Here is an 18,084-nt window from a genome sequence, read left to right as displayed (position 1 = left end):
TCAAAAACTCGCTTCCTCCTTTCTTACCTCCGCCCATCAGTTACCTCGCAGGGCCCCAGCCCTGGGCGGTGCAGGCGGGGCTCAGCACCCTGAACCTGCTAGAGGGTGAAGAGGGAGGCGGCAGCCTCCCCAGGAAGGGGCGGGGGAGTGGGGAGGCCGGTGCACCGGCTGGCCAGGTGAGCGCCTCACCAGGTAAAGGCGCGGCAGGCGGGCCCGCTGAGCTGAGCCACCGGGCCTGGTGGGGAATCTCTGCTCTTACTTAACCCTTAAAACCCGGACTCCGGGCCGAGACGCCTCTCCCCACCCTACCCGCATACATCCAATTCTCGGTCCCCCGCGGGGGTGGAAGGAGTCAGGGCCCTACCCCCTCCCCCCCGCCCCCGACCCCGGTTTAGCCAACTTCATGCGGCCCAGCGCCCCCGGCCCGCACTCCTCCCCCAGGAGACCGGACGGAGTGGGTGTCCGCCCTCCGCAGCTGGGGCTCGGCGCCCCGGGCCTCTGGGTGGAGCAGACAGCCGGGCTTGGCGGAGAGGGTCGACTGGTGGGCGGTGCCTCTCGGGGCCGGAGGCCGCTCTGGGCCGGCACCGCCCTCCGTCTCTCGCGGTCCCTCCCTCCGGCACGCCGGCGCCCAGCGGCCGCGCTTCCTGCGTCCCCATCCCGGTCCGAGAGCGGGCTGCGCGCTCTCCGCCCCCGCGCTCCCTCGACCGAGATTCCCCGGAGCCCCCAGCCCCGGGATCGCGGCACCCGAAGGAGGCAGCCTGTGGGGGCCGGGGTCGTGTGGCCCCCAGCCCCCGGCCGCCGACCGAGACCGAGCTGGACCCGCCGCCGCCCCGGTGAGTCTGCGCCTTCCGCCCCGCCGTGCCCCGCGGAGGGATTGTTCCCCACAGGGCCCCGGGGGGAGTCGACGGCTATCTGGGTCTGTCTGTCCGTTCGTCTGAGAGCTTCCTGCCCGGGGTCTTCGGCGGGAGGACTGTGTACTCGCATCCTCTGGAGCCGCGCCGGGCCAGTGAGGGACCACCCGGCTCCCGGGCATTGCGCTGAGGACAGCTGGCTTCGCCTGGGGGAAGGCAGCCGGCCTCCGGGCCCCCTGTTGGCGGGGACAGGTGCCATCCGCCTGGCGGATTTCGAACCCTTGGCCAAGGAGGCACCTTCCCTCGGTGCTTAGAGCAGAACTTCTCAGTAGGTCCCAGGAAACCGCCCGGCGCTGCCCGAAAGAGCCCTTTCCCCCATCCCTTACTCCTTTTTGGAAAGGGAGACTTTTAAGGGATATAGATTCGTGTGTGAGTGTGTGTGTGTGTGTGTGTGTGTGTGTGTGTGTGTGTGTGTGTGTGTGTGTTAGGTACTAGAGGCAAAGGGTGAGAAATGAGTGTGAGCAATGGGGTGTAACTCAGGTTTCTTCACCTAGAAAAATGGGAGTGATAACCTCCCGGGGCGAGGTGGGGCATTAGTGCTTGCCGCAGAGCAAGTATCAATACTACTCAGGTCCAAATCAGATATCTAGTCTGCGCCCTGAAGGGAGCCCTGTGGCCCAGAATGCCAAGTCTGATTAAGAGGGATGGGCACTTTCAGAACGAAATCTTTCCTTGCCAAAGGACGAGGGTGCAGGAAACCTGGACGTCCCTACGGTTTCCCGAGAAGCTGCGACGGGTCCTCGCTAACTCTGCGGGTGGTCCAGGAGCTGGGAACCCAGGTGTAGCCGGAGCGGGGTGGGCGGGGCCGGAGCCAGCCTGGCGGGAGGCAGGAGAGGGATTGCCCTCTAAGGCTGGCTTCTGGCTTTCGTTTTGAGGGGGGTCACTTCGAGGATGGCCTTCCTAGTGAAGGGTTGGCTCTGGGACCTGTGACTGGCTTTTACACTTTGGAGACGTCACACAGGGATCTTGACCTAAGTTGATAGGGCCAAATGGAATTGGGAGGGGGCCCCTTTCCCTCCAAATGTGTCCCTCCCCAGCTTGCCAGAGCTATCTCCCAGATTGGGAGAAAAGGCAGAAGAGGGAGAAAGGGGAGGAGACTGGCTGTGCATCGGTTCCTCACAATGTCCTGAGCTGCCAGTGGTTCAATGATTAGGGCCTCTTGAGTATCACAGAGGCCTAGGCCGGCCCCCTGGGGATACAGGGCCAAGGGACCTCAGAGAGTTCCCAGCCTAGTGAGTAGTAAATGGCACGTGTCGTAAAGAGGTGGCAATATAGTCAGACCCCACCGTTCCCTGGCTGTGTGACCCACAGTGTCACTTTGCCTCTCTGAGCCTCAGTTTCTTCATCTGTACAGTGGGAATGATGACCTAGGGTGAGGGGGGACATTCATGCCTCGCACACAGCAAGTACTCTGTAGGAAGCTATGGTACAGGTTTAGGGAAGAACGGAAGAAAGAAAGTAACTTAGGGTGAGGCGTACCAGCAGGTCCTGCTAAGAAAAGAACGTTAGTAAATTAAACGGTGAGGTGGAGTCTCTCAAAGGGACAGGGTAGGAAGGGTGTCTGGGCATATGGAACAGCACAGGCAAAGGCACGGAGGTATGAAGGTGCACGAGGTGTGCTGGACTGAGGCAGGTGCTCAGGTAGTGGCAGGTGGGTTTGTGGGAGGATGCAGGGAAGTAAAGGGATTGGAGGGTCTGGAGTGAACTGGACTGGAGAGGTGGGGCGAGGTCATCACAGGTGGGACTTTATTCAGTGGAGGTCTTAGAACCGGTCCACAGATGTTGACTGTGTGCCTTCTATGGGCCAGGCACTGTTCTAGGTGCTCAGTATACATCGCTGGACAAGAAAGACAAATTCCGTTCAGGCTCTTTAAGCAGGAGAGTTATTTGATCCTGTTGCTGTGTTAGGAAGATAAATCTGGCTGCATGGAAGTTTGGAGAAGGCTGCTAGGGGAGAGGAGGCTGGCCCGCAGGCTGGTGGAGGCATCAGGAATGAAGAAGTTGGCTTGGTGCCCCGCACAGGAGGCAGAGGTGGTCTTAGCATGTGACCACTGGTCAAGGAGGAGATCTGTGGATTCAGTGTGAGGCTCAGACTGCCAGCCTGCCAGCCTGTCCTCTACCAGAGCAGGGCCCAAGCTCCTCCAGCTGAGGCTTTCCAGCTCTCTGGTTTGAGAAGTCCCGAGCCCCAGGAGCGTCTGCGTCTATGCGAGGAGTGGCAATGCTGGAGACAGAGTCAGCAGCCCATCTCCTGTTGGCATTTGCAGTGAGCAGCCTGTCCCTTTGGGGGGGCTCCTGTTTTCCTGGGTCACGGTTCTGGTACATGTTCTTTCCTCCCTCTGCAGGGCTGGCAGTAAAGCCCTCAGAGCTCTTGGGCTGGAGGAGACCAGAGCTCCAGGACCTTTGGCTCTGGGCTTCTCATTCAAGGGACTGAGGAGAGTTTTCTCCCTAAGGGCCAGGAAATTTCCCTAATCTCAGATGCCTTCTGACTGGGGACGGGGTGAAGGGTCTGCTTCTGGCTGCTGGCTTTTGCTTTCCCTTTTGTTGTGTCTGCTCTGAAGTTTAGAGGAGTTTTTTATTTGTTTGGTTTGGTTTGGTTTTTGCACTTGACAGCCGTAAGAGCATCCTTCTCCTGGTTATAAGTCTCCTTTACTTGGAGGTGGACCATGCACGGCCTTTCACCTGCCACAGGAGGACCCTAGAATGTCCTCTCATTTGACAAACAAAACTCAGAGAGGGGAAGGAACTCACCCAAGGGCCCACAGCAAGTGAGCAGCAGAACCGGATCTAGGTTCCTCTGCATTATCCCAGGAGACTGGCCACGTTCAAGTCAGAGACTTGTTAAGGGCCCCAGGTTAGTCCAGGGTGGGAGGTTTTCTCAACATCTGTCTTGCTCCTCCCCAGTTTGGACTGGTGGCCCCGTTTAGCCTGGTGATTTTTTTTTCCTCCTTCCTTCTGGATTGAGCCTTTGGTGCACCAGCCACCGTGCTGGGAGCTCTGGCTCTGCGGAGAAACAGGTCACTTGTTTGGCTTTGCCTGCTCCAGGCCACCCACACTGCCCTACCCTTCCCGGACAGCCCCGAGACGAGACGCTGGCCTGAGGTCGTGCTCCGGGGATCTCTGCTAAGTGCCTCAGGCTCATCCTCTGCTCCTCCCTCGCCTCTGCCCCAAGCCCTGTGTCAAGATGCTGGGCTGGCCCCCGCCTTCTAGTCTGTGTCGTTTACTCGGGCTGAGCAGCTGAAAGTTTCCTTATTCTCTCTTGCCCTAGATTCCTCAGACATAGCAGCCCTTCAACCTGAGTGCTGGTTCCTTTAGCTCTGAGAATATTGGAGCCAGAAGGGACCTTAGCCATCTGAAAGTCCACTCCGTTTGTTTTACAAATTGGGAGGTTGAGGCCTAGGGAAGGGGGAAGGGAAGGGACGGGCCTGAGATCAGAGCTGGGGCTAGAACCCAAGATTCCCGATTCTGTCTTGAATGATTTTAAGGATGGTTCTTGAAGAAAAAACAAAACAGAGCACACTCCTCCTGCAAGGGCCCCTTTCTCCCTATACTCCACACTGCCAGGAATTTGGGGGGTACCCACAATCACACGTCCAGAAGGAGTAAACGCTGGGGCCCCCGGAAGGCAAGGAGTATATGTGTCTTGACATTTTCAGGACCTATCTCTTCAAACTGACTTTCACGCCAGGGACTAAACTAGTGATTAAACTTACTTGCTGCTCCCTGAACCCTACTTTATCATGTACCCCTGGATAGACAGGCTCTTGAAGTTATTTTCTCCCCCAGGTTACAAAGGAAGTACATGCTGATTGTGGAAAACTCGGAAGGAAAACATCACGATATGCTGACAACCACTGTCGCCACGGTGGTGTCTTATTCAGACTTTTTTTGTTTGCTGGCTTGCCTGCTCTGCTATTTCATATCCTCGTCTTCCAATTCATCAATCATGATGTGTACTTTCCCCACCTGACGGTTTTTTCACACCGGTTCTAACCTGCCAGTCTCACGTGCTTCTACCATGTGATGGCTGGAAGGTACTTAGGAGGCCAGAATTTTGTGGCCAAAATCAGAACGCTCCAGTAGCCCAAATTCTGTAACGTTATGCAAATTACCACTGTGGGACTTCAGGGGGCCACTTCTCGGGTCACCGTCACCATGGCTGTTGGGAAAAGGGCTGTGTTTACCAAATCTAATGCAAACATTGATTCTCAGTGAGCTTCTTAGAAATGGAGGACATCAGCCATCAGGGGTGGGGTGGGTGTGATCCCAAGATTCTAGGAGGGAGGGAGAGAGCTTCGTCTCTTCTGATCTTTTGCTGTGTTGGTTTTAACCTAGCCAGGTGCTTCCACCCTGTTTTTATCACCCCTTTCCCCAAATCTCCCCAGGACTAGGCACTGGGGTGGCAAGTGCAGGTCCCTCGAAAAATCAGAATTTAGGTCACTTGTCTCCAAGCCCTACCTCTTGGAGAGGCAAAGATGGCAAAGACGTGCAGAGAATTTTTTACCGACTCAGGTGATAAGGTCAGTCACCCCACCCTGGGGACAGGATTTCCTGGCGTCTCTCATCCTCTAACAGGGTTGAAGCCTTGCTAATGCCATGTAAATTGTCAATACTAGTCGTGATCTTGGGGACTTCCCTGGTGGTCCAGTGGTTAAGTCTCCACGTTCCCAATGCAGGGGGCCCAGGTTCAATCCCTGGTCAGGGAACTAGATCCCACATGCTGCAGCGACGATCCCGAGTGTCACAACTAAAGACCCGGCTCCGGTTCACTGGGTTTTTTTTTTTAAAGATTTTTCTTTTTTTTGATGTGGACCATTTTTAACATCTTTACTGAATTTGTTAACAATGTTGCTTTTGTTTTATGTTTTGGCTTTTTGGCTGCAAGGCATGTGGGATCTTAGCTCCCTGACCAGGGATCAAACCTGCACCCCCTGCCTTGGAAGGCGAAGTCTTAACCACTGGACCGCCAGGGAAGTCCCTCACTGGTTTTTATATGGTGATCCTGGGAAACTTGGGATTCCTTGGACAGGTCCTAGAAGCAACTCAGGGGTTTGTGGGGACAGGGCTGAGTGGTGGGAAGCAGGGCCAGCTGGGCAGAAACTCTGCTTACAAATATTAAAGATGTCATGGTGCGAAGGATCCCTTTAAAGAGATTCTGCGACTTTAAAAAGAAAACGAAACCGCTGCTGGTCTAGCCACCTCGATTCTTAGAAGAAACCGAGGGCAGAAAACAGAGTCTGAGGCCTGTGCGGGGCAGGTGAGGGCTCTCAGGCCTCTCACATTGATGAGGGTCTTCAGATGAGGCACTAAAGTCAGTATCAGACAGAGCTCCTGGCTGGAGACGCACGTTGGCCCTGCAGCCCGCTTCTCCTCTGGGCCACACTGGTATGTGCGCTAGGAATTCATGTTTATCATCATGACTGTAACTGTCGTGCCAGTGGTCCAGCTTAAATTGCACAATGCACAAAACAGTCATTTGTTCAATGCCAGCATTTAAAACACATCACAGGGTTGGTTAAGCCTGTTTAATGTCCCCAGAGCTTCCCTAATGGAAACATCCTACAGGCGATGGGCCCAAGGTCACCCAGCAAATCTTGGCAGAACCAGGATGAGAATTCACCAGTGAGAGAGGTCCTTTTTTGAGATTGTGGTCTCATATGATGTATAATTCTGGATGCCTCCAGGAGGTTCTGCTATTTTTTCTATTCAAGATGTCGAACCACGTGGCTCTAATGCTTGGTGAATTTTTTGTCTTTGCCAGTTGTTCCTCTTCACATCTGGTCTGGGAGAGAAAAGGAGAGACAGAATTTCGTTACCCTTGTTCCACATTTTCCCCACCCCGACTGGCCGGGCTTGTGTTGGTTAGGATGTGGACATGGTTTCCTGAAACTTGGGCATGGGGGGAATATGATAAAAAACAAAACACTCACACTTTCAGACTCCATATATTACAGCTTCATTAGCTGCAGTGTGGTGGGCAGGGATTATATATTGGAGTTGCCTTTGGGTAATTGTTTTCAAACACTGACAGATGCAAATTAGACCATGGGGAGTGGGGAGGAAGTTGTCTTTGGCTGCCAAGAGCTGCCATTTTAAACGAATGTGCTGCTAGCATTGCGTGCTGGTCACGAGCTGGTGGGGACCTGAGAGGCCAGCTGCGCCCCCTAGATGGGCCAGTGGTCCCGGGAGCCACCGTTACAATACAGCTGACCAGTGGCAAGGAAACCCAGGAGCTTGGAGGAGTTGGTTTAACCCAGACTTGGAGAGTGAAGGAAGGATTTTCAGAAAGGGCAGAGTGTCAGCTGAAATCCGAAGGGGGAGCAGAAGGTCAGCAGCTGTGCCTGGCAGAGGTACAGCCTGTGCAAAGGCCCAGCGGCATAAGAGAGCTTAATTCACATGGGCTGATACTAGATGTGAAGGGCAGGGGTGGGAAAAACCATTTACTTGATTTCTTTCATTCAACCAGTATTCACTGAGTTCACTCTACAGGCCAGGTGTCCAGGGTTTTGGGGGGAAATGTTCCATAAGGGAGACTCAGTCCCTGCTTTCCTGGAGCTTACACCGTACTGGGTTGGGGGAGGGGTCCGTACATTAGGAAACAAACAAGGGAACTAAACCAATAACCATATCAGGCACTGAACTGAAATCTTTGCCGCTTCCCCACTGCCTGCAGGGTCAAGTCTGGGCTAAGCCCCTTCGCTTTCAAAGCTCTGAAGACTGGACTCTTTAGAGTTTAGACTCAGTTTACCTTTCCAGAACCATTCCGGCTGCCCCGATCCCTCTCCGCACCCCGGTGCTTTGGTCAGAAGGAACCAGGAACCGCTTCCCACCTCACTTTCCTTCCCCACCCATAGCCACGAACTTTGATGACTTTTCTGTCTAGAAAACCAAAACCAAAAGCAAAACTTGGAGAGGTGAAGGGCATTGTGCATGACCCTAGTGTACGTATCAAAACTAAGAAATTCACATTGCTGCTGGCTAAACGACAGACTTCACTGGGATCTCACCAGCGTTCCCACTGTCATGTTTCTGCTCCAGGATCTGGTCCAAGACACCACCTTGCATTTAGTTCTCCATCCCCTCATCTCTACTGATCTGTGACCGTTTCTCAGTCTTTCCTTGAATTCCATGACCTCGAGAGCTCTGACGAGTACTGGTCAGTGTTTTGTAGGATGTCCCCCACTTTGGGTTTGTCTGGTGTCTTCTCATGATTAGACTGAGGTTTGAGGAAAGAATACTGCAGAGGTGAAGTGTTCTCGTGACATTATGTCAAGATTTCCACGATGTCAGCATGACTTATTGGGGGTGTTAACCTTGATCCTTTGGTCAAAGTCATGTCTGCAAGAGTTCTCCACTATAAAGTTACTCAAGCCCCTTTTTGTAAGAGGCTTTTAAAGCATGGTAGTAAAAGGTCAAATTATAAAATAAATTCTTGAAAGTGACTGACAGATTGGGCTTCTAAAGTTAAAAGAATTTCCATAGAGTAAATATTAAACTGGAGCAATATTTGCAACACATCCAGACAAGGGGTTGTTTTCTGGACACATACAGGATCTCTTCTAGTCAGTGAGGAAAGGCTAAATGCCCTAGTTAAGAAATGGGATAAAGGAATATATAAAGAAGATGTGGTACATATATACAATGGAATATTACTCAGCCATAAAAAGGAACAAAATTGGGTCATTTGTAGAGACATGGATGGACTTAGAGACTGTCATACAGAGTGAAGGAAGTCAGAAAGAGAAGAACAAATATCATATATTAACACATATATGTGGAGTCTGAAAAAATTGGTATAGGCGATCTTATTTACAAAGCAGAAATAGAGACACAGACGTAGAGAACAAACGTATCGATACCAAGGGGGAAGGGGGAAGGTGGGATGAATTGGTAGAGTGGGGTTGACATATATACACTATTGATACTATATATAAAATAGATAACTAATGAGAACCTACTGTATAGCACAGGGAACTCTACTCAGTGCTCTGTGGTGACCTAAATGAGAAGGGAATCCAAAAAAGAGGGGATATATGTATACGTGTAGCTGATTCACTTTGCTGTACAATATAAGCTAACGCAATATTGTAAAGGAAAAAAAAGAACAAATGGCATTGACCCATAATCATATAGGAAAAAACCCAACAATATTCAACCTCATCATATTAAAGAAGCTGCTAATTAAAACAATGCCATCTTTCACATATAAAATTTTAAATGTTTTGAAAAGTTAAAAAATTTTAAGCTGAAAAAAGGAATGCTGGGGCTTCCCTGGTGGTGCAGTGGTTGAGAGTCCGCCTGCCAATGCAGGGGACACGGGTTCGTGCCCCGGTCCGGGAAGATCCCACATGCTGTGGAGCGGCTGGGCCCATGAGCCATGGCCACTGAGCCTGCACATCTGGAGCCTGTGCTCTGCAATGGGAGAGGCCACAACAGTGAGAGGCCCGCGTACTGCAAAAAAAAAAACAAAAATGGAATGCTGGGCTTCCCTGGTGGTGCAGTGTTTAAGAATCCACCTGCCAATGCTGGGGACACGGGTTCGAGCCCTGGTCCAGGAAGATCCCACATGCCGCAGAGCAACTAAGCCTGTGTGCCACAGCTACTGAGCCTGCGCTCTAGAGCCTGCAAGCCACAGCTACTGCAGCCCGCACGCCTAGAGCCTGTGCTCCGCAACAAGGGAATGAGAAGTCTGCACACCGCAATGAAGGGTAGCCCCTGCTCGTCACAACTAGAGAAAGCCCCCGCGCAGCAACAAAGACCCAACGCAGCCAAAAATAAATAAGTAAAATAAATAAATTTATTTTTTTTAAAAAGGAATGCTGATATGGGGAGATGGTGATTTCACAAGCTCAGGGAGGGATTGTAAATTGGAGGACATTCTGAAAATGCATGTCAAAGCTTTAAGAAAGGTAGCAGTTTCAATACTAGGAATTTATCCAGAGGAAACATGATTGTATAAGGAGTTAGTTTCAACAGTTTTTTTTTTTTTATAATAGCAATAAAGTGAGAAACCAACTGTGTGTCTGGCAGTAGAGGATTGGTTGTATAAATGATGGGTCCTCCATGTACTGGAATATTCCTCAGCCACATCAGTTTAGATGAACACTGATGATATGCAGAATTGTTCATTATGTATCAAAAATTTCAAAGGTCACAAAAGCATACTGCAGTAAGATCTCATTTTTGTAAAATTTAAAAAAGTGTGTTTGTTTACAAAACACTCAAAGTCTGAACACCATCATAGATATTATCAGTAGTTACGGACGGTGGGGTAATGGATGATTTTAATTTTCTTTCTGCTAATCTAGATTTATTAATTTTTGTTTAATAAACAGGCAGTATTTTTATAACAAGAGAAAATGTTTCACTGTTAAAAATCTCATAGGGTTTTTGTGGATCCCCTTAGGGTTCCTACTAGGTAAGGTGCTTTGTGAGCTGTAGAGGGCTTTGCAATTATTAGCCTCTATTCCAGGTGACTCTTTTCTCATTTTTAATTTTGAGCATGTGGGTCTCCTTTCCTACCCTTAGGAAGCTGAGATAGGAGCAACGCGGGAACCACAGCAGCTCACTGATCTGTCTGTGATAGGCTGAATGTTTGTGTCCCCCCCCCAAATTCATATGTTGAAGCCCTAACCCCCAATGTGATGGTAATAGGAAGCAGAGTCTTTGGGAGATGGTTAGGTCATGAGAGTGAGACTATCCTCATGGGACTAGTGCCCTTACATGAAGAGGAAGAGAGACAGAGATCACCAAGGAAAGGCCATAAGAAGGCAACATGAAGGCTGTCATCTACAAGACAGGAAGTGAGGCCTCACCGGACACCAGATCTGCCGACACCTTGTTCTTGGACTTCCCGCCTCCATAACCATAGGAAATAAATGTCTGTTGTTTAAGCACCCCCCTCCCCAGTCTACGGCATCTTGTTGTAGCAGCCTGAGCTAAGATACGACCTCCCAGCGTTATGATGCACACATATATATATGTGTGTATATATAAAACCTGAAGTGTGTGTGTGCTTTACAAACAGTAAAATGTACCCTTTTTCATGTACCGTTCTGTGAGTTTTGGCAAACACAAACAATTGTGTAACCTCCACCATGAGGAAGATATAGAAAAATTTCATTAACCACCCCCCCACATTCCCTCATGCTGCCCCTTGGTAGTCAACCCCTCTGCCACCCCTGGCCCTTAGCAGCCAATCATGTTTGCTGTCCTTGTAGCTTTGCCTTTGTTCCAGGATGTCATGGAAATGGAATCGTACAGTGTGAAGCCTTTTGAGGCTGGCTTCTTTATTTTTTTTTTTTTAAATATGTGCTTTATTTATTTATTTTTTTTTTTTATTTTTTTTTTTTTTTGCGGTATGTGGGCCTCTCACTGCTGTGGCCTCTCCCGTTGCAGAGCACAGGCTCCGGATGTGCAGGCTCAGCGGCCATGGCTCACGGGCCCAGCCGCTCTGTGGCATGTGGGATCTTCCCGGACCGGGGCACGAACCCGTGTCCCCTGCATTGGCAGGCGGACTCTCAACCACTGCGCCACCAGGGAAGCCCGAGTCTGGCTTCTTTTACTCAGCGTAATGCACACGAGACTCCCCCATGTGGCATTTGTTCCGTTGTGTGGATGTACCACAATTGACGTATTCCTTCACCTGTTGAAGGTTATTTAGATTGTTTCTGGTTTGGGGTGATTATGACTAAAGCTGCTGTAGACATTTCGCATGCAGATTTCAGGATGAACATGAGTTTCTCATTTTTCTTGGGCAAATACCTAGGAGTGGGATGGCTGGGTATGTATGGTGAGTGTATATTTATCTTTATATGAAGTGGCCAAACTTAGAAAGTTTCATGCTGATGGTCCAAGGCGGGGAGGGGGGAAGAGAATGGACTCTTATTGAGCACCTACTGTGTGCCCCGCACGGAGCCAGGAGTTTTACACACATAGCCTCAGGCAATCCTCAGCACAGCCTAGGAAGTAATGAGCTCTGGCCCCCCCTTTACAGGTGACCCACAGAAAAGGCAGTTTCACATAATCTGACCTAATAAATGCAGAACTACTCTCTTTGACTCTGGGGGCAGCCAAATCAGGGGCCATGGTAGGAGACCGTCTAGCCTCCATGGTATGTCCTTTACTTCTACCCACCCCCGCATTGTTCTAGCATTTATACATCTTTATCACCTCTAGCCTAGCTCAGAGTCCATTTACTTGAGTGTGCACCCCTGAACTTCCGTAAGGTTTTTCCCAGCTCCTACTTCCAGGACCACAGCTGTATAGGGACCTAATAAAATATTAATAACACCCTCCCCTCCAATGTGGAACTTTAATGACCTGTGTTGAACACCCAGTAGAAACCATTTGTCATCTCTCCTTGAGTAATATTTTGTCTTTTCCCACCATCATTCAGGGCTGCTGGAGACTCCCCCTACCTCCTCATCCTGCCATGTTGCTGCCTTGTGGGTCTCAGCTGAAATGTCCCCGTCTCTGAGAGACCTTCCTTGATCACCTTGTCCAAAAGACCATCTTCCCCCTTTACTCTTTCCTATTCTGTTTCCTTTTCGGAACATCTCTTGTTAATCCATCCCTCCGTGTGTTTGTCTCTTTCAGTAGAAGAGAAGCTTCATGAGAACAGGCTTTGTCTTGTTCATGCCTGTGTTCATCATGCCGGACCCCCAGTAGTTGGTCAGTGAGCGTTTGTTGAATGAATGACGTCAGCAGAGATTTGTTGAGACTTTATGACGGGCATAGTTCCGTGCTCAGGGTTTGAGGAGTCCCAGAGAAATGTAAAAATGCCCCGAGGTGGCGATCAGAAGAACACAGGTATTAAGTCCTGCCTGCTTCACTTTTTTTTTTTTTAAGATTTATTTATTATTTGGCTGCGTCAGGTCTTAGTTGCGGCACGTGGGACCTTTCGTTGCGGTGTGTGGGCTTCTCTCTAGTTGTAGCATGCAGGTTTTCTCTTCTGTAGTTGTGGCGTGTGGGCTCTGTAGTTTGCGACATGCAGCCTCTCTAGTTGAGGCACGTGAGCTCAGTAGTTGCGGCGCGGGCTTAGTTGCCACGCGTCATGTGGGATCTTAGTTCCCTGACCAGGGATCGAACCTGCGTCCCCTGCATTGTAAGGCGGATTCTTTACCACTGGACCACAAGGGCAGTCCCCTGCCTGCTTAACTTTAAATTCAGTTAAAGAGAGAAAGTGGGAAGGAAAAAGAGTCCCTCAAGACATCCGAGAGCTGCTGGTGGCAGTTGGCTAAGACAGAGGACCTGCATTGACAGCTCAAAGGAGAGCTGCTTCCTGCTGGCTGTGGGGGAAGGGGAATCAGTTGGATGTGGAACCAACCAGGATGCGAGGCCTTCCTGGTTAGCTGGGGGAGGGGAGAAGGCCGAGGCAGAGAGACTCACAGTGTGCAGAGACGGGGAGGCAGACCTACGTGACCTCAGGGGCGACATCAGGACCGTTTCCCTCCCTCGGACGTGTCCCTGATGTTGCACCCATCTTCCTCCTGGGAGAGAGCACGTTTTTATCCATGCTGGAATCGTTGGTGCCTGGTACAGGGCCCTGCACACAGTGGTCACTCAAAGAACATGGGAAGTAAGGTTGAGCGGGGGGCAGACCACACCCTCCCGGGAGATGGGACTTTATCCTGTAGGCTCTGAGGGACTCCTTTGACGTTTTGACAGACACAGTGGCTGGAGGGTTGGCATGGCTGCACTTATAGGCTGAGAAAGCCTTAGAGAAGCAGGTTTTAGTAATTCTCGCAATCAACCAGGCCTGAGGAATAGGAGGGAGATGGTTAGGGTGGGAAGAATCACTGCAAAGAAAGGCTTTGAGAAGGAAGAAGAAACAAGTTTGGGGACCAAGGGGATGTGGAAGTGAGAAGGGGCTGCAAATGCGCATGTCTAAAAGGATGCAGCTGCGGGTGTTAAGGAGAGAGTCTGGCCAGACATGAGGCAGCAGGGAGTGGTGGGGACTGTGGCAGAGTGGAAGGCAGGCCCCTTCCATAGGAGACAGCTGTGACACAGCACCGGCTGCCTGTTACATGTGAGAACTGGGGCCAGGGCTACCCGGTTTTCAAGTTTTGTGTATGAGGTCACCATGTTCTCAGTGTTGGCAACTACTCTATAGCATATAAAATAAATAACACTTCACGGACTAAATAAGTTGTGCCCGTGGGCCAGATACAGCCCTTAGGCTGCCAGTTTAAGACCTGGGGGTGTGTCTGGGCTGGGGATGGAGTAGGGAGGAGAAGGAATGCTCAAGCACACTGAGATTTCAAGCCCAGGGCACCGGGAGAATGGTGGCCTCTCACACTGTAATTAGGAAGTCTGGAGGAGCGGGGACGGGGAAGGATGATGTTGGAATGATGTGGACAAAGGAGGATGTCTGTGATGTATGACGAAGGACACGGACCAGCAAAAGCAGCTTTTCTGTGGAAACAGCTGGATTGCAAAGGCCGTTGGTTAGAGACTGGAGGGAGGGCCTGTGAGTGTGGTTCTTTGGTGATGGGGCTGGAAGTGGTCTCCCTGGGACCTTTTGTAAGGGGTTCATTCGTTTTGGATTCGGCAGAGGGTTCATTTAAGATTTGCACCCTGCTAGGAGGCAAACGTAAGAATGCGGTGTTAGAGCCTTAGAGACACGGGTTTGAATCCTGGGTCGGCCCCTTGCTGTCAGGGACCTTGGGCCAAGTCTCTCTGGGGCCCCCCTTTCCTGGGTCTCTGTCCCACGTGGATGAGAATGTTGGCCTTGACGGGTTGGGAGGTGTCCCCAGCCCCTCCCCAGGTCCCCGTGCCCCACACCGGGCGCTAAAATACTTGTCTTACAGTAACCCTCACCCCGCACGACCCCGGCCTCCTCTCCTGGGTCTAGGGCCTCGGATGGGATGCACATGGGGTCCTTCCTGGTTCCCCTCACCCCGCCTGGGCGTCGTGAATCCTACCTCCCCCAGCGTGGCTGCTGCCATCGGCCACCTAGAACCACGGCACACCCTCAACACCCTTCACTGCGGGGGACTCTCAGCCTCCCGGGGAGGGATACTGAAGGACAGTGAGTGGCCGCCTCCCTGGTCAGGGCGGCTGGAGGACATCCTGCGGCCCTGGACGCCGGTTCAGGGGTAGTTTTGTGTGACATGGGCCCTGTCCTCATGGAGCTTCTAGTCTCTGGCAGGAGGGAGGGTGACACAGGCTACTCAACACCAGACCACAGTGTTTGTGGTAACATTTATTGAGCACTTACTAGATGAGGAGAGCAAGGCTCAGAAAGGGGAAGCGGTTTGCCTAAGGCCACCCAGGCAGACCTGGATTTTAATCACCACTGACTCTACCCACGTTGCTTTACTGCCTCTGCTAAATTGGCACTGGGGCTCCCTGCAGGTCCCTGGTGGGGTTTAGAGGAAGGGCTGTGAATGATGCATTTTCATCACATGCAATCTGTAGACGCTGGGGAAGGAGGCATGAACCTTAGTCAAAGCTTCGGCAACCAGAATACTCCTTGTGTTATCTCCATGGGCTTTTCAGCCTGGTGTGAACAGCTGACGTCATCAGTCAGAACTCCACGGGTTCAGCTTTCAAAGCTACGTGTGAATCAAAATGTGGAATGACTCAGATCCTTGGATAGGAGGACGGATTCCTCTGTGACCCAGAGCAGGTCCAGTAACCTCTGGGGGCTTCTCCCCTAGATAGAGGGCTTCTCCCCTAGATAGACTAGGGAATCCCACCCCAACCGGGCTGCAGCACCCAGAGAGAGGGTGAAAGTAAATGCTTCTCCCTGTGCCCCAGCAATTCCACTGCTGGGTATTTATGGAGAGAAAGGCCAACAGCGACCCACCAAAGCTCTCACACGTATATTCATAGCAGCTTATACCCAGCAGCCCAAACGAGAAAGCAGTCCAGGTGTCCACCAGAAGGTGACCAGATTAACAGACTGTGGTGTAGCCACACAACGGACTTCTGAGCAAGAGAAAGGAAGCAAACGAACTACAGACACAGGCAACACCGCGGATGAACAAAAGAAAGCGGACAGGACACACGCTGTATTGGTCCATTTATATAAGTTCCTAGTACAGGCAAAACTAACCTATAGTGACAAAAAGCAGATCTGTGATTGCCTGGGGTGGGGGATGATGGGAGGAAGGCGCACACGGGGAGCTTCCTGGGAGGGGCTTGTATCTTGATCTCAGCAGTGGTTACATGGATATATGTTGTTAAAACTTATCAAACTGTACACGAAGATCTATGCAATCTACTAGATATAAATTATACTTTAAGTAAACAAGTAAATGACCAGATGCCTCTACCCCAGCCCTGGCAACTCAGTCAGCAGTCTTGGGTGGGGCCCAGGGGCATCTGCATTTTCAGCAAGTACCACAGACAGCATCGACCTTCAGCCTGGGGTGGGCACCCCAGACTCTAATCGCTAAAGTCTCTTCTGGCCAGGACAGTTGAGTCTTTGAAGATGTTGAGCATTTGCTGTGAGTCTGTTTTGAAGCATAAACCTAACTGGGGTCAAAGTCTGGTCCCGGGACTGACTCCTGATAACCGGCAGGAGCGGCTCTAAGCCACGCACAAAGCACCCTCAGTTACCGGGCTGATCCTGGCCATGTGCCGGGCATCACAGGGTCTGCTGTACTGGGGACAGAGGGCAGGACTCCTGCACAGGGCTGCGGACGCCTGCCAGGCGCTGGGCATCAGGCAGAGCTAGACAGGCCCTCTCTGGGTTGTGTCTCCCTGCCCTCCAGAAAATCATGACTTTGGCTGTGTGTTGAGGAGCTGTGGTGTTATACCGTTTTGTGTATACGTTGAATTTTATAAGAGGATGTTCTTAGGCACCTCAGCTCAGAGTCAGCCTAGGCTCAAGCCCCACATCTCCACAATTAGCTGTGTGTCTTTGTGCAAGTGACTTAACCTCTCTGTGCTCCTTATCTGTGAAACGAAGAAGATGACAATACTTCTTCGCAGTGCCTTGAGCAAGGGAAGCATTTAGCAAATGTTGGCTGTTACAATTACTATTACCTAATTGAATGCTTATAATAACCCTATGGGCGTAGGTGCTGTTCTTATCCTCATTTTACAGAGCCAGAACTGAGGCTCAGAGAGGTCAAGTCCCTGGTCCAAAGTCACACAGCCAGGACTGTGTGGAGCTGGAATCAAAACTGGGGTCTGCCTAACTCCTGAGGCTTTTCACTGCACCACACTGCCATCAGCTTTGTGGGATGGGGATCATTACAGAAGACCCCCATGCACTGGAATGAGAATCCATCACTAGTTGAACAAGAGATGTGCCCTTCTTCAGTAAGGCTGTGCGTACTGGTTCTGAAAGTGGGTTCACATCCTGGCTCTGCCAACTGTGGAACCCTGGGCAAGCTGCTTAACCACCTCGGTTTCCTCATCTGTAAAATGGGGGCGCTAATCCCGACCTTAAAAGGCTGTTGTGAGGATGAAATGAGTCGGTGTGTATGTGGCACACAGTAAGCCCATAAGCCTGGTCAGCTTTATTTACCATCACTGCAAGCTTGCACACATCTCGGTTCGTGACTGAGCCGGGTGGGTTAGAGAGGATGGGAGGTTGTCCTTCACGCCTTCGAGGAAGTGATAGGACAGTCTGCAGGGCGGCCTGGGGCAACAGGCAGAGAAAAGAGCCTCATGAACCATGTGCAGGGAACCTGAAGTTCTGTGATTAAACCCTCTTGTGGATTCTCTCATTTTAAAAACTCAAAGCCTTGTTCCCCGTCTTGTCCCGTGTTTCCTAACCATCATGTTTACTCTATTGGAAGCGATTCGGGGCTGACAGTCCCTGTCATGTCTAAATGGATGGCAGGCTTCTTGCCACTGGCTCTCAGTTTGGGGGGTGGGGTGGCAGCAGGTGCTAGACAAGACTGAGCTCAAGGTGGACAGACAACCCTTTTGTTTGTTGATTTTTTGGATTTCTGTTTTTGTTGTTGGTTTTTTTTGTTGTTGTTTTTTGGTTTTTTGCCTGCATCTTGGGAACCACAATGTGGGTTTCTCAAGCTGCTCTGTTTCGTTTGGGTTGAAAACAAAAATAAAAGGCAGGCCATCAAACCGTGACATCCAGCTGCCTGCATGAGACTCTGTGAAGGCTGGTTTATAAATGAAAAATGTGTGACCGCACTAGGCTGAAAGCAGAGGGGCCACACAGCACAGCGTGTCTCTTCTGGAGTCCAACCCTTGTGCT

General features: G+C 51.0%; 1 protein-coding gene across 3 annotated transcripts in view; it reads left to right on the top strand.

The window, feature by feature from the left end:
* The first annotated feature begins 544 nt into the window (after positions 1–544).
* LOC132515211 (transmembrane protein 51) overlaps positions 545–18,084 on the top strand; it is a 202,555-nt gene continuing 185,015 nt past the window's right edge. For all 3 annotated transcript variants that reach the window (XM_060141380.1, XM_060141378.1, XM_060141379.1), the window contains exon 1: positions 545–833. The gene's annotated coding sequence lies outside the window, so the exon portion shown is untranslated. The remainder of the gene's footprint in view (positions 834–18,084) is intronic.

Source organism: Lagenorhynchus albirostris, chromosome 2 (assembly GCF_949774975.1).
Source record: "Lagenorhynchus albirostris chromosome 2, mLagAlb1.1, whole genome shotgun sequence".
NCBI lineage: Eukaryota > Metazoa > Chordata > Mammalia > Artiodactyla > Delphinidae > Lagenorhynchus > Lagenorhynchus albirostris.
This window is presented reverse-complemented; position numbering and strand designations above follow the sequence as displayed.